Raw genomic sequence first — 15,087 nt, 5'->3', positions numbered from 1 at the left:
ATGTGCTGCCGCAACCCTTGGTTCGATCCGATCTTAGACTGGGAATGAACTCCGTATGCCTAAGTCAACCCACGAAATTAACGTGCGGGCCCTCAGCAGGCCAGAGGGGCAGGATGTGCATGTCAGGGACCGGTCAGGTCCCCCTCTACATGCTGTCGATCCTGCTGCCGCAACCCTCAGTCTGGTCTGATCTTAGACTGGGAATGAAATCCGTATGCCTAAGCCAACCGACGAAACGAGCGGGCGATCGGGTGGGCACTACTCCAACCAGAGAGGCGGGATGCGCAAGCCGTGGATCGATAGGGTGGTAGGTGGGTTTAGGCACATCTTCATATTTCTACCATGCCAATACCATTTTTCTGGCTTGTAAATTCATACAATGGTCGCATAAGCCTTCATGTGAAGTTTCATGGCAAGACGACTCGTTTTTTATTTTTCACGATTATCAAAACTTTTTATGATTCGAGATTTTTTTAAATTTTTTCAGAAGGAGTTTTGGCCCTAAACTTGGTAGACGTGATCCTTGTATTTTTGTTGGCATCCATAAAAAATTTCAGCTAAAAACTCGAAGTGTTCAAGATTTTGTGACCATTTGAAAAAAGTGTCCCCATTTCAGACACTTTAATGGCTACTGGCAGCAAACCTGTAAAATCTGAAATGCTCTTTAAGGGAGTGTGAGTTCTCGAGGTTTGATGAGGGATAGGGGCCAATATAAGGGCCAAGTACCAGCACCCATCGCACATCATATGCGCACACCCCCCCGGCGCCCTCGATCGCCGGAACCCCAATGCCCTGGTCAGGTTCTCCGACGATGGTGTCCCGAAGAAGAAAAATACGGCACCAGTACATGCCCGAGCCCAGCATGTGCTGCCGCAACCCTCGGTTCGATCCGATCTTAGACTGGGAATGAACTCCATATGCTTAGACTGGGAATGAACTCCGTATGCATAAGTAAACCCATGAAATTAGCGTGCGGGCCCTCAACCGGCCAGAGGGGCAGGATGCGCATGCCGGGGACCGATCGGGTCCCCCTCTACGTGCTGCCGATCCTGCTGCCACAACTCTCAGTTGGTCCGATCTTAGACTGAGAATGAACTCCGTATACCTAAGCCAACCGACGAAACGAGCGGGCGATCGGGTGGGCACTACTCCGGCCAGAGAGACGGGATTCGCAAGCCGTGGATTGGTAGGGTGGTAGGTGGGTTTAGGCACATCTTCATATTTCTACCGTGCCAATGCCATTTTTCTGGCTTGTAAATTCATACAATGGTTGCATAAGCCTTCATGTGAAGTTTCATGGCAAGACGACTCGTTTTTTATTTTTCACGATTATCAAAACTTTTTACGATTCGAGATTTTTTTAAATTTTTTCAGAAGGAGTTTTGGCCCTAAACTTGGTAGACGTGATCCTTGTATTTTTGTTGGCATCCACAAAAATATTCAGCTAAAAAGTCGAAGTGTTCAAGATTTTGTGACCATTTGAAAAAAGTGTCCCCATTTCAGACACTTTAATGGCTACTGGCAGCAAACCTGTAAAATCTCAAATGCTCTTTAAAGGGGTGTGAGTTCTCAAGGTTTTACGAGGGATAGGGGGCCAATATAAGGGCCAAGTACCAGCACCCACCGTACATCATGTGCGCACACCGCCCTAGCCCCCCCGATCGTTGGAACACCAATGCCGCCAGTCCTGTTCTCCGACGATGGTGTCCCGGCGAAGAAAAATATGGCACCAGCACATGCCCGAGCCCAGCATGTGCTGCCGCAATCCTCGGTCCAGCCTGATCTTAGATTGGGAATGAACTCTGTATGCTTAGACTGGGAATGAACTCCGTACGCCTAAGTCAACCCATGAAACGAGCGTGCGGGCACTCAGCCGGCTAGAGGGGCGGGAAGCGCAAGCCAGGGATCGAAGGGTCCCCCTCTGCGTGCTGCCGATCCTACTACTGTAACCCTCAATTTGGTTTGATCTTAGACCGGGAATGAACTCCGTATGCCTAAGCCAACAGACGAAACGAGCGGGTGGGCGGGTGGGCACTACGTCAGCCAGAGAGGCGGGATGCGCAAGCCGTGTATTGATAGGGTGGTAGGTGGGTTTAGGCACATCTTCATATTTCTACCATGCCAATGCCATTTTTATGGCTTGTAAATTCATACATTGGTCCCTTAAGCCTTCATGTGAAGTTTCATGGCAAGACGACTCGTTTTTTATTTTTCATGATTTTCAAAACTTTTTAGGGTTTGGGATTTTTTAAAATTTTTTCAGAAGAAGTTTTGGCCCCAATTTGGTAGACGTGATCCTTTTATTTTTTTTGGCATGCACAAAAAAATTCAGCTAAAAACTCGAAGTGTACAAGATTTTGTGACCATTTGAAAAAAGTGTCCCCATTTCAGACACTTTAATGGCTACTGGCAGCAAACCTGTAAAATCTCAAATGCTCTTTAAGGGGGTTTGAGTTCTCAAGGTTTGATGAGCGATAGGGGGCCAATATAAGGGCCAAGTACTAGCACCCACCGCACATCATGTGTGCACACCCCCCGGCCCCCTGATCGTCGGAACCCCAATGCCGTCGGTTAGATTCTTCGGTGATGGTGTCCCGACGAAAAAAAATACGACACCAGCACATCCCTGAGCCCAGCATGTGCTGCCGCAACCCTCAGTCCGATCCGATCTTAGTCTGGGAATGAACTCCGTATGCTTAGACTGGAATGAATTTCGCACGCCTAAGTCAGCCCATTAAACGAGCGGGCGGGCGGACGGGCGGGCACTACATCGGCCAGAGAGGTGGGATGCGCAAGCCGTGGATCGATAGGGTGGTAGGTGGGTTTACACACATCTTCATATTTCAGCCGTGCCAATGCCATTTTTTTGGCTTGTGAATTCATACAATGGTCCCTTAAGCCTTCATGTGAAGTTTCATGTCAAGACGACTCGTTTTCTATTTTTGACGATTTTCAAAACTTTTTATGGTTCAAGATTTTTTTGAAATTTTTTCAGAAGGATTTTTGGCCCCAAATTGGTAGACGTGATCCTTGTATTTTTGTTGGCATGCACAAAAAAATTCAGCTAAAAACTCGAAGTGTACAAGATTTTGTGACCATGACTTTGTATTTTTGTCCAAGCGAGGAAAAATATGGCACCAGCACATGCCCGAGCCCAGCATGTGCTGGCGTATCCCTCGGTCCGGTCTGATCTTAGACTGGGATTGAACTCCATATGCTTAGATTGGGAATGAATTTCGTATGCCTAGGTTAACCCAAGAAACAAGCGTGCGGGCGCTCAGCCGGCCAGAGGGGCGGGATGCGCAAGCCGGGATTCGATCGGGTCCCCCTCTGAGTCTACTGATCCTGCTGCCGCAACACTTGATCTGGTTCGATCTTAGACTGGGAATGAACTTCGTATGCCTAAGCCAACTGACGAAACGAGTGGGCGGGCGGGCGGACGGGCGGGCGGGCACTACGTTGGCCAGAGAGGCGGGATACGTAAGCCGTGGATCGAGAGGGTGGTAGGTGGGTTTCGGCACTTCTTCATATTTCTACCATGCCAATGCCATTTTTCTAGCTTGTAAATTCATACAATGGTCCCTTAAGCCTTCTGTGAAGTTTCATGGCAAGACGACTCGTTCTCTATTTTTCACTATTTTCAAAACTTTTTACGGTTCGAGATTTTTTAAAATTTTTTCCGAAGGAGTTTTGGCATCAAACTTGGTAGACGTGATCCTTGTATTTTTGTATGCACAAAAAAATTCAGCTAAAAACTCGAAGTGTACAAGATTTTGTGACCATTTGAAAAAACTGTCCCCAATTCAGACACTTTAATGGCTACTGGCAGCAAACCTGTAAAATCTCAAATGCTCTTTAAGGGAGTGTGAGTTCTCGAGGTTTGATGAGGGATACGGGGCCAATATAAGGGCCAAGTACCAGCACCCATCACACATCATGTGTGCACACCCCCCCCGGCCCCCCCGATCGCGGATCCCCAACGCCGCCAGTCAGGTTCTCCGACGATGGCGTCCCGACGAAGAAAATTGCAGCACCAGCACATGCCCGAGCCCAGCATGTGCTGCCGCAACCCTCGGTCCGATCTAATCTTAGACTGGGAATGAACTTCGTATGCTTAGACTGGGAATGAACTCTGTATGCCTAAGTCAACCTATGACACGAGCATGTAGGCGCTCAGTCGGCCAGAGGGGCGGGATGCGCAAGCCGGGGATCGGCTGGGTCCCCCTCTGCGTGCTGCCGATCCTACTGCTGCAACCCTCGGTTCGGTCTGATCTTAGACTGGGAATGAACTCCGTATGCCTAAGCCAACCGACGAAACGAGCGGGCGGGCGGGCACTACGTCGGCCAGAGAGGCAAGATGCGCAAGCCGTGGATCGATTGGGTGGTAGGTGGGTTTAGGCACATCTTCATATTTCTGCCATGCGAATGCCATTTTTTTGGCTTGTAAATTCGTACAATGGTCCGTTAAGCCTTCATGTGAAGTTTCATGGCAAGATGACTCGTTTTCTATTTTTCTCGATTTTCAAAACTTTTTACAGTTCGGGATTTTTTAAAATTTTTTCAGAAGGTGTTTTGGCCCCAAACTTGGTAGACATGATCCTTGTATTTTTTTTGGCATGCTCAAAAAAATTCAGCTAAAAACTCAAAGTGTACAAGATTTTGTGACCATTTGAGAAAAGTGTCCCCATTCCAAACACATTAATGGCTACTGGTAGCAAACCTGTAAAATCTCAAATGCTCTTTCAGGGGATATGAGTTCTCGAGGTTTGATGAGTGATAGGGGGCCAATATAAGGGCCAAGTACCAGCACCCATCGCACATCATGTGCGCACACCCCACCTAACACCCCCCGATCGCCGGAACCCAAATGCCGCCGGACCACACCCAACTATCTTGTTGCACACAGCTGACATTTACTCATATGTCTCTCGCTTGTGCCCTCAAGAATTGGGTCGAGGTCCCGTCACACGAGGCACCGTCCACAGTACTCGTCCATTGTTGGTCACATTGTCGCACTCCTGCCGCTCAGCTCGATTCCTGCTCAATCTGTTTAACCTCGGTCGTTCCATATGGGCCATATCATGGCTTCATTTCTTGATCATGTCATGTTGCGACCTTGAGGCACCCTCGTTGATCAATGACCCTCAGTAGAATGAATGACCACCCGCTTTGCCACTCATTGGTGCATCCCACCGGACGTGACCCCTTACACCAACTGCACGCTTGCAGCATCAACCCACTGTTGCGCCCCTCTGGGCGTGGGGCTTAGGTCAACCGCACTCATACGGCACCCTACATGAGGACCCTAACACAGTGGCATTCAAGCACCTAGGTCATCTCCCAACTTGGGTCCTCTCGACCCCTCCAAGGTCACCTCTCTAGGTGTGGCCCTCTGGGCAACCGCCCCCAAGACGGCACCTTAAAGCGCGCTAACTCGGTCTTTGCCCCCGGCTTAAACACTGGGCTCCATTGCCCAAGCTCCACTATCTTGGCTCAGTCTCACGGGGAATTGACAGGTCTCCCCCACTTTTACTTGAAACTCAGTGCCGTATTATGCACAACCATATCTCCTCGATGGTTCTATTTCTCAATAATTTTGACTTTGACCCGATTCCTAGGGCATCCCAAGATCCACTTATGCTCGGAGATCCACTGATCTAACAGAACACCTAGTTCACTGATTAGCTCGACTCGGGGATTCACCCGCTCAATCCTCAAGGTCCACTGACCTACACGCCTGAGGCCTTGTCAACTGGCCATTTCCCTTTTTGCTAGTCTCGCCCGATTACACCCTGTTGTGGCCCACCGACTACCACAGCTCATGTGAAGCCTTTCTCATCGGCCAACACAGACTCGGTTTACCGATTCACATGCCCCCGTGATCCTCTGACCACGAGAACTCCTGGTCCACTAACCATCACAGCACATGGTCCACTGACCATCACAGCACATGGTCCACTGACCATCCCACTTGTGGCTTCAATCTTTGGCCACTCCATACTCCTCTGTACAAGAATTCCATGCTTGGACCCGAATACTTCGGCTTGCGCCCCCACTGGGGCACCTGCACCATACAGCAAGTGCACACATTAGTAATTAATCTTGAAACTCGATACCTCTTGCCCCTCAGGACAAGGTTCACTCGGCCCACGTGGCCTTACGCAACACCATTTCATGGTGTAAGCCCCTTTTCGCATCTCTGTCTCACTACGGTTCCTTCCACCGTAAAGGCATCACATGTCGCAACATATGCCAACACCTTTTTCCTAGGTGAGGCTAGACTCTGGTGCCCTTTTGCTTGGCATCCAAGAGCCTACTCAAGAGCCATTTTACATTAGCCCAATATTTCCCGTAGCACGCATCGCTGGCTCTTTCCCGAGCCCTCATAGGCACAAAACCCACATTTGTGTCTCGATAGCTCCATTTGAGCTTAGCACCACCTTGGTTTCGCGTCACAAGACCCACACATGGGTCGTGCATATCTCGCCACTGAGCCAACCTAGGCTCTGATACCAAATGTCACGATCCACGCGTTCCCCCTACTGAAATCACGCTATCGTGCGGCACCAAGACTACTCATAGTCAAGGTCAGCCTTCACCATGTCCATTTTTCTTCGCGGACCAACCAAATCCGACCCTTCAAGCCGTATGCCCACAAGCCTTTTCTGGCTTTTGTCCCCGTAGGGTTGCTTATTCTGAACTCTATAGAGAGGAACCCATCTCTCATCGTGCATCGGCCCACGGTTCTCCAAGTGACCACGAACACCTAGCTCTGGCCGCAAAGGTTAATGCTTCGAGCCTCGACCCTCGAATCTCGTAGGGGCACACAGCCCCGGTTCTCTTGATGTTATTACATCTTGGCATGGTGAGAACCCAACACCACGCCCGCACGTATGATATGCAAGCTCCCGTATCAAGTTTACGCAAGCATCCCCTTTACGCTGGTCAGCAGCCAGCTCGGAGCCTCTAGGCTCAACTCATCCCACGGGACTCGGTTCTTAGGGCTTACGCCCTTTAGCATCAGTATTGGCCACCCGCACACATGATTGACACCTAACATCATGCTAGTCTCGCAAGGGGACTCAGGTGGACTGCTTCAGCTGCAGCACACTAGCTCGACTGGCCACTGGGGCCTAGCAGCATGCCTACCTGCTAGCCCGCGCATCCTCTCGGCTCGATGGCATCCCTCCTACATGAATACCATCGCGTGGTCTAGTCTCGCAAGGGTGTGGACTGCCCTAGCTGCAACCGACCAGCCCGACTGGCCACAGGGGTCTAGCAGCGTGCCCGCTAGCTAGCCCGCGCATCCCTTTGGCTCGATGGTATCCCCCCTACGTAAACACCATCGCCTGATCCTTCCGGCTAGAGGAGGGGAAACCGAGGGGCTTAACGGTCTCTACCGTCCAACCCCATGGTTCAACGTAAAGGCGTGATACGAGGCTCGTCGGCCCCAACCGCCCCTGTGTTTACCTTACCCGAGGAAACATCGTGCCATGCTCGTGACCCTACGATGTCCCCCCACCTAGCCACCACTAGTGACTAGGAGTAGCTCACTTCAGACTAGCCAGGCCCCCGCTTGCCCGCTAGCCAAGGGGGTGGTGGAGAGTTGACACCAGTCGTCCCCCTATAAAGAGCGTTAGAGATTTTCCCAATATGTTACCAGTGACAGTAAGAATGTCTGAAACGGGGACACTTTTCTGCCCAGCCACCTCAGGGCCTTTCTCCGACTAACTCAGGGCCCTGTAACCTTCCTCTTGGTCACCATTGCTCTTTGATTCCGCTCGTTGCTCCACCAACCCACTCGAAGGTGCCCGCACATGGGTTCGACCGACAGCACCTGTCTAGCTAGCTGGTCCTAGGGCACCGGTGTAATGCCTTATACTTACCTGTATATCTCAGCGTTTAGGGCATGGACCATCCACACACAATGTCCCTAACCTATTCCCATGCTCAGAACACCCGCACACTGCTTCCACAGATGGCACCCGCCAGGCCACTTGGCTTGAGGGTGTCCGACCACTGTCCCGAACTTCCCCGCGTATCTGTGGCTCAGGGCTCCCATTGCCCTTACAACATGTTAGCATAATGTTCCCAAGCTCCGAATGCATGCCCGCATTCCTTAGAACTGCTTTCCCGCCAGCTCGGTCTCGATCGCTGCTTGGTCCAGGGTCAATCATGGCAGGACCAGGGCCTGACCATGACACTGGGCTCGGGCATTTGCTGGTGCCGCATTTTTCTTCGTCGGGACACCGTTGTCAGAGAACCTGACCGGCGGCATTAGGGTTTCGACGATCGAGGGGGCCGGAGGGGTGTGCGCACATGATGTGCGAAGGGTGCTGGTAGTTGGCCCTTATATTGGCCCCCTATCCCTCATCAAACCTCGAAAACTCACACCCCCTTAAAGAGCATTTGAGATTTTACAGGTTTGCTACCAGTAGTCATTAAAGTGTCTTAAATGGGGACACTTTTTTCAAATGGTCACAAAATCTTGTACACTTCGAGTTTTTAGCTGAATTATTTTGTGCATGCCAACAAAAATACAAGGATCACGTCTACCAAGTTTGGGGCCAAAACTCCTTTTGAAAAAATTTTAAAAAATCTCGAACCGTAAAAGGTTTCAAAAATCGTAAAAAATAAAAAACGAGTCGTCTTGCCATGAAACTTCACATGAAGGCTTAAGGGACCACTGTATGAATTTAAAAGCCAGAAAAATGGCATTGGCATGGCAGAAATATGAAGATGTCCTAAACCCACCTACCACCTTATCGATCCACTGCTTGTGCATTCCGCCTCTCCGGCCGGCGTAGTGCCGCCCGCCCCCCAGCTCGTTTCGTCGGTTAGCTTAGGCATACGGAGTTCATTCTAAGTCTAAGATTGGTCCAGACCGAGGGTTGAGGCAGCAGGATCGACGGTACGTAGAGGGGTACCCGATCGATCCCCGGCTTGCGCATCCCGCCCCTCTGGCCGGCTGAGCGCCCGAACGCTCGTTTCGTGGGTTGACTTAGGCATATAGAGTTCATTCCCAGTTTAAGCATACGGAGTTCATTCCCAGTCTAAGCATACGGAGTTCATTCCCAGTTTAAGCATAAGGAGTTCATTCCCAGTCTAACCATACGGAGTTCATTCCCAGTCTAAGATCGGACCGGACCGAGGGTTACGGCAGCACATGCTGGGCTCGAGCATGTGCTGGTGTCGTATTTTTCTTCATCGGGACACCATCGCCGGAGAACCTGACCGACGGCATTGGGTTTCCGACGATCGGGGGGGCCGGGGGGGTGTGCGCACATGATGTGCGATGGGTGCTGGTATTTGGCCCTTATATTGGACCCCTATCCCTCACCAAACTTCGAGAACTCACACCCCCTTGAAGAGCATTTGAGATTTTACAGGTTTGCTGCCAGTAGCCATTAAAGTGTCTGAAATGGGGACACTTTTTTCAAATGGTTACAAAATCTTGTACACTTCGAGTTTTTAGTTGAATTTTTTTGTGCTTGCCAAAAAAAATACAAGGATCACGTCTACCAAGTTTGGGGCCAAAACTAATTCTGAAAAAATTTTAAAAAATCCCGAACCGTAAAAAGCTTCGAAAATCGTGAAAAATAGAGAACAAGTCGTATTGCCATGAAACTTCACATGAAGGCTTAAGGGACCATTGTATGAATTTAAAAGCCAGAAAAATGTCATTGGCATAGCAGAAATATGAAGATGTGCCTAAACCCACCTACCACCCTATCGATCCATGGCTTGCGCATTCCGCCTCTCTGGCCGGCATAGTGCCCGCCCGCTTGTTTCGTCGGTTGGCTTAGGCATACGGAGTTCATTCCCAATCTAAGATCAGACCGGACCAAGGGTTGTGGCAGCAGGATCGGCGACATGCGGAGGGGGACCCGATCGATCCCCGGCTTGCTCATCCCGCCCCTCTGGTACGCTAAGCGCCGGCACGCTAGTTTCGTGTGTTGACTTAGGCATATGGAGTTCATTCCCAATCTAAGCATACGGAGTTCATTCCCAGTCTAAGATTGGACCAGACCGAGGGTTGTGGTAGCATATGCTGGGCTTGAGCATGCGCTGGTGCCGCATTTTTCTTCACCAGGACTCCATAGCCGGAGAACCTGATCAGCGGCATTGGGGTTCCGATGATCGGGGGGGCTGGAGGGGTGTGTACACATGATGTGCAATGGGTGCTGGTACTTGGCCCTTATATTGGCCCCTATCCCTCATGAAACCTTGAGAACTCACACCCTCTTAAAGAGCATTTTAGATTTTACAGGTTTGCTGCCAATAGCCATTAAAGTGTCTGAAATGGGGAGACTTTTTTCAAATGATCACAAAATCTTGTACACTTCGAGTTTTTAGCTGAATTTTTTTGTGAATGCCAACAAAAATACAAGGATCACGCCTACCAGGTTTGGCGTGAAAACTTATTCTGAAAAAATTTTAAAAAATCCTGAACCGTAAAAAGTTTCAAAAATCATGAAAAATAGAGAACGAGTCGTCTTACCATGAAACTTCACATGAAGGCTTAAGGGACCATTGTACGAATTTACAAGCCAAAAAAATGGCATTGGCACGGCAGAAATATGAAGATGTGCCTAAACCCACCTACCACCCTATCGATCCACGGTTTACGCATCCCGCCTCTCTGGACGAAGTAGTGCACACTCGTCCGCCCGCTCATTTCGTCGGTTGGCCGTTCGTCGGATGGCGTAGTGCCCGCTCGTTTCGTCAGTTGACTTAAGCATGCAGAGTTCATTCCCAGTCTAAGATCGGATCGGACCGAGGGTTGCGATAATAGGATCGGCAGCACGCAGGGGGGACCCGACCAATCCCCGACTTGCGCATCCCACCCCTCTGGCTGGCTGAGCATACGCATGCTCGTTTCATGGGTTGACTTAGGCATACGGAGTTCATTCCCAGTCTAAGCATACGGAGTTCATTCCCAGTCTAAGATTGGACCAGACTGAGGGTTGCGACAGCACATGCTGGGCTCCGGCATGTGCTAGTGTCACATTTTTCTTCGTCGGGACACCATCGCCGGAGAACCTGACCGACAGCATTGGGGTTCCGGCGATCCAGCAGGGCCGGGGGGTGTGCGCACATGATGAACGATGGGTGCTGGTACTTGGCCCTTATATTGCCCCCTATCCCTCATCAAACCTTGAGAACTCACACCCCCTTAAAGAGCATTTGAGATTTTACAGGTTTGCTGCCAATAGCCATTAAAGTGTCTGAAATGGGGACACTTTTTTCAAATGGTCACAAAATCTTGTACACTTCGAGTTTTGAGCTGAATTTTTTTGTGCATGCTAAAAAAATACAAGGATCACGTCTACCAAGTTTCGGGCCAAAACTGCTTTTGAAAAAATTTAAAAAAATCCCGAACCATAAAAAGTTTCAAAAATCATGAAAAATAGAAAACGAGTCATCGTGCCATGAAACTTCAAATGAAGGCTTAAGGGACCATTGTATGAATTTACAAGCCAGAAAAAATGGCATTGGCATGGCAGAAATATGAAGATTTTCCTAAACCCACCTACCACCTTATCGATGCTTGGCTTGCGTATCCTGCCTCTCTGGCCGACGTAGTGCCCACCGACCCGCTCGCTCGTTTCGTCGGTTGGCTTTGGTATACGAAGTTTATTCTTAGTCTAAGATCGGACCGGACCGAGGGTTGTGGCAGCAAGATCGACAGCAAGCAGAGGGGGACCTAATCGATCCCTGGCTTGCGCATCCCGCCCCTCTGGCCGGCTGAGCGCCCGCACGCTCATTTCGTGGGTTGACTTAGGCATACGGAGTTCATTCCCAGTCTAAGATCAGACCGGACTGAGGGTTACGGTAGCACATGCTGGGCTCGGGCACGTGCTGGTGCGGCATTTTTCTTCACCGCGACACCATCGTCGGAGAACCTGACTGACAGCATTGGGGTTCCAGCGATCGGGGGGGCGGGGGGGTGTGCGCACATGATGTGCGATGGGTGGTGGTACTTGGCCCTTATATTGGCCCCCTATACCTCATCAAACCTCGAGAACTCACACCCCCTTAAAGAGAATTTGAGATTTTACAGGTTTGCTGCCAGTAGGCATTAAAGTGTCTGAAATGGGGACACTTTTTTCAAATAGTCACAAAATCTTGTACACTTCGAGTTTTTAGCTGAATTTTTCTATGCATGCCAAAAGAAAAACACACGGATCATGTCAAGTTTGGGGACAAAATTCCTTCTGAAAAAATTTTAAAAAATTATGAACCGTAAAAAGTTTCAAAAATCGTGAAAAATAGAAAACGAGTCGTATTGCCATTAAACTTCACATGAAGGCTGAAGGGACCATTGTATGAATTTACAAGCCAAAAAAATGGCATTGGCACGACAGAAATATGAAGATGTGCCTAAACCCACCTACCACCCTATCGATCCACGGTTTGCGTACCCCGCCTCTCTGGCCGACATAGTGCACTCCCGTCCGCCCGCTCGTTTCGTCGGTTGGCTTAGGCATACGAAGTTCATTCCCAATCTAATATCGGGCCGGACCGAGGGTTGCGGCAGCAGGATCGGCAACACGCAGAGGGGGACCCGGTCGATCCACGGCATGCGCATCGCGCCCCTCTAGCCGGTTAAGCCCCGCACGCTCGTTTCGTGGGTTGACTTAGGCATACGGAGTTCATTCCCAGTCTAAGATCAGACTAGACCAAGGGTTGCGGCAGCACATGTTGGGCTCGAGCATGTGCTGGTGCAACATTTTTCTTCGTCGAGACACCATCGTCGGAGAACCTGACCTACAACATTGGGGTTCCGACGATCGCTGGGGTCGGGGGGGGTGTGCGCACATGATGTGTGATGGTTGCTGGTACTTGGCCCTTATATTGGCCCCCTATCCCTCATCAAACCTCGAGAACTCACAACCCCTTAAAGAGCATTTGAGATTTTACAGGTTTGTTGCCAGTAGCCATTAAAGTGTCTGAAATAGGGACACTTTTTTCAAATGGTCACAAAATCTTGTACACTTCGAGTTTTTAGCTGATTTTTTTTGTGCATATCAACAATAATACAAGGATCACGTCTACCAAGTTTGGGTCCAAAAATCCTTCTGAAAAAATTTTAAAAAATCCCGAACCTTAAAAAGTTTCAAAAATAGTGAAAAATAAAAAAACGAGTCGTCTTGCCATGAAACTTCACATGAAGGCTTAAGGGACCATTGTATGAATTTACAAGCCAGAAAAATGGCATTGGCATGGCAGAAATATGAAGATGTGCCTAAACCCACCTACCACCCTATTGATCCACGGCTTGCGCATCCCGCCTCTTTGGCTGACGTAGTGCCCGCCCGCCCGCCTGCTCGTTTTGTCGGTTGGCTTAGGCATATGGAGTTCATTCCAGTCTAAGATCTGACCAGAACAAGGGTTGCGGCAGCAAGATCGACAGCACGTAATGGGGGACCCGACCGATCCCTGGCTTGCGCATCCCGCCCCTCTTGCCAACTTAGCGCCTGCAAGCTCATTTCGTGGGTTGACTTAGGCATACGGAGTTCATTCCCAGTCTAAGATCGGACCAGACCGAGGGTTGTGGCAGCACATGCTAGGCTCGGTTATGTGCTGGTGCCGTATTTTTCTTCGTCGGGACACCACCACTGGACAACCTGACCGGCGACATTGGGGTTCCGGCAATCGGGGGGGCCGGAGGGGGTGTGTGCACATGATGTGCGATGGGTGCTGGTACTTGGCCTTATATTGGCCCCCTATCCCTCAACAAACCTCGAGAACTCACACCCCCTTAAAGTGCATTTGAGATTTTACAGGTTTGCTGCCAGTAGCCATTAAAGTGTCTAAAATAGGGACACTTTTTTCAAATTGTCACAAAATCTTGTACACTTCGAGTTTTTAGCTGAATGTTTTTATGCATGAAAAAAAAAATACAAGGATCACATCTACCAAGTTTGGGGCAAAAACTCCTTTTGAAAAAATTTTAAAAAATCCCGAACCGTAAAAAGTTTCAAAAATCGTGAAAAATAGAAAACGAGTCGTCTTACCATGAAACTTCACATGAAGGCTTAAGGGACCATTGTATGAATTTACAAGGCAAAAAACTGGCATTGGCATGGCAGAAATATGAAAATGTTTCTAAACACACCTACCACCCTATCGATCCACGACTTGCGCATCCCTCCTCTCTGGCAAGCGTAGTGCCCGCCATCCGCCCGCCCGTCCGCTCGTTTCGTCGGTTGGCTTAGGCATACAGAGTTCATTCCCATTCTAAGATCAGACCGGTTTGAGGGTTGTGGCAGCAGATCGGTAGCACGCAGAGGGGGACCCGGTCGATCCCCGACTTACGCATCCGCCCCTCTGGCCAGCTGAGCGCCCGCATGCTTGTTTCGAGGGTTGACTTAGGCATACGGAGTTCATTCCCAGTCTAAGCATATGGAGTTCATTCCCAGTCTAAGATCGGACCGGACTGAGGGTTGCGGCAGTACATACTGGGCTCGGGCATGTGCTGGTGCCGTATTTTTCTTCGTCGGGACACCATCATCGGAGAACCTAATCGACGGTATTGGGGTTCCGACGATCAGGGGGGCTGGGGGGTGTGCGCACATGATGTGCGTTGGGTGCTGGCACTTAGCCCTTATATTGGCCCCCTATCCCTCATCAAACGACAAGAACTCACACCCCCTTAAAGACATTTGAGATTTTACAGGTTTGCTGCCAGTAGCCATTAAAGTGTCTGAAATGGGGACACTTTTTTCAAATGGTCACAAAATCTTGTTACTTCGAGTTTTTAGCTGAATTGTTTTGTGCATGCCAACAAAAATACAAGGATCACGTCTACCAAGTTTGGGGACAAAACTCCTTCTGAAAAAATTTTAAAAACTCTCGAACCGTAAAAAGTTTCAAAAATCGTGAAAAATAGAAAACCAATCATCTTGCCATGAAACTTCGCATGAAGGCTTAAGGGACCACTGTATGAATTTACAAGCTAGAAAAATGGCATTGGCACGGTAGAAATATGAAGATGTGCCTAAACCCACCTACCACCCTATCGATCCATGGCTTGCACATCCCGCCTCTCTGGCCGACGTAATGCCCGCCTGTTGCCCGCTC

This window comes from Durio zibethinus, chromosome 6, assembly GCF_047325235.1.
Source record: "Durio zibethinus cultivar Kanyao isolate XHJ-2024 chromosome 6, ASM4732523v1, whole genome shotgun sequence".
Taxonomy (NCBI): domain Eukaryota; kingdom Viridiplantae; phylum Streptophyta; class Magnoliopsida; order Malvales; family Malvaceae; genus Durio; species Durio zibethinus.
The sequence above is the reverse complement of the archived record's forward strand: the minus strand, read 5'-3'. Positions refer to the sequence as shown.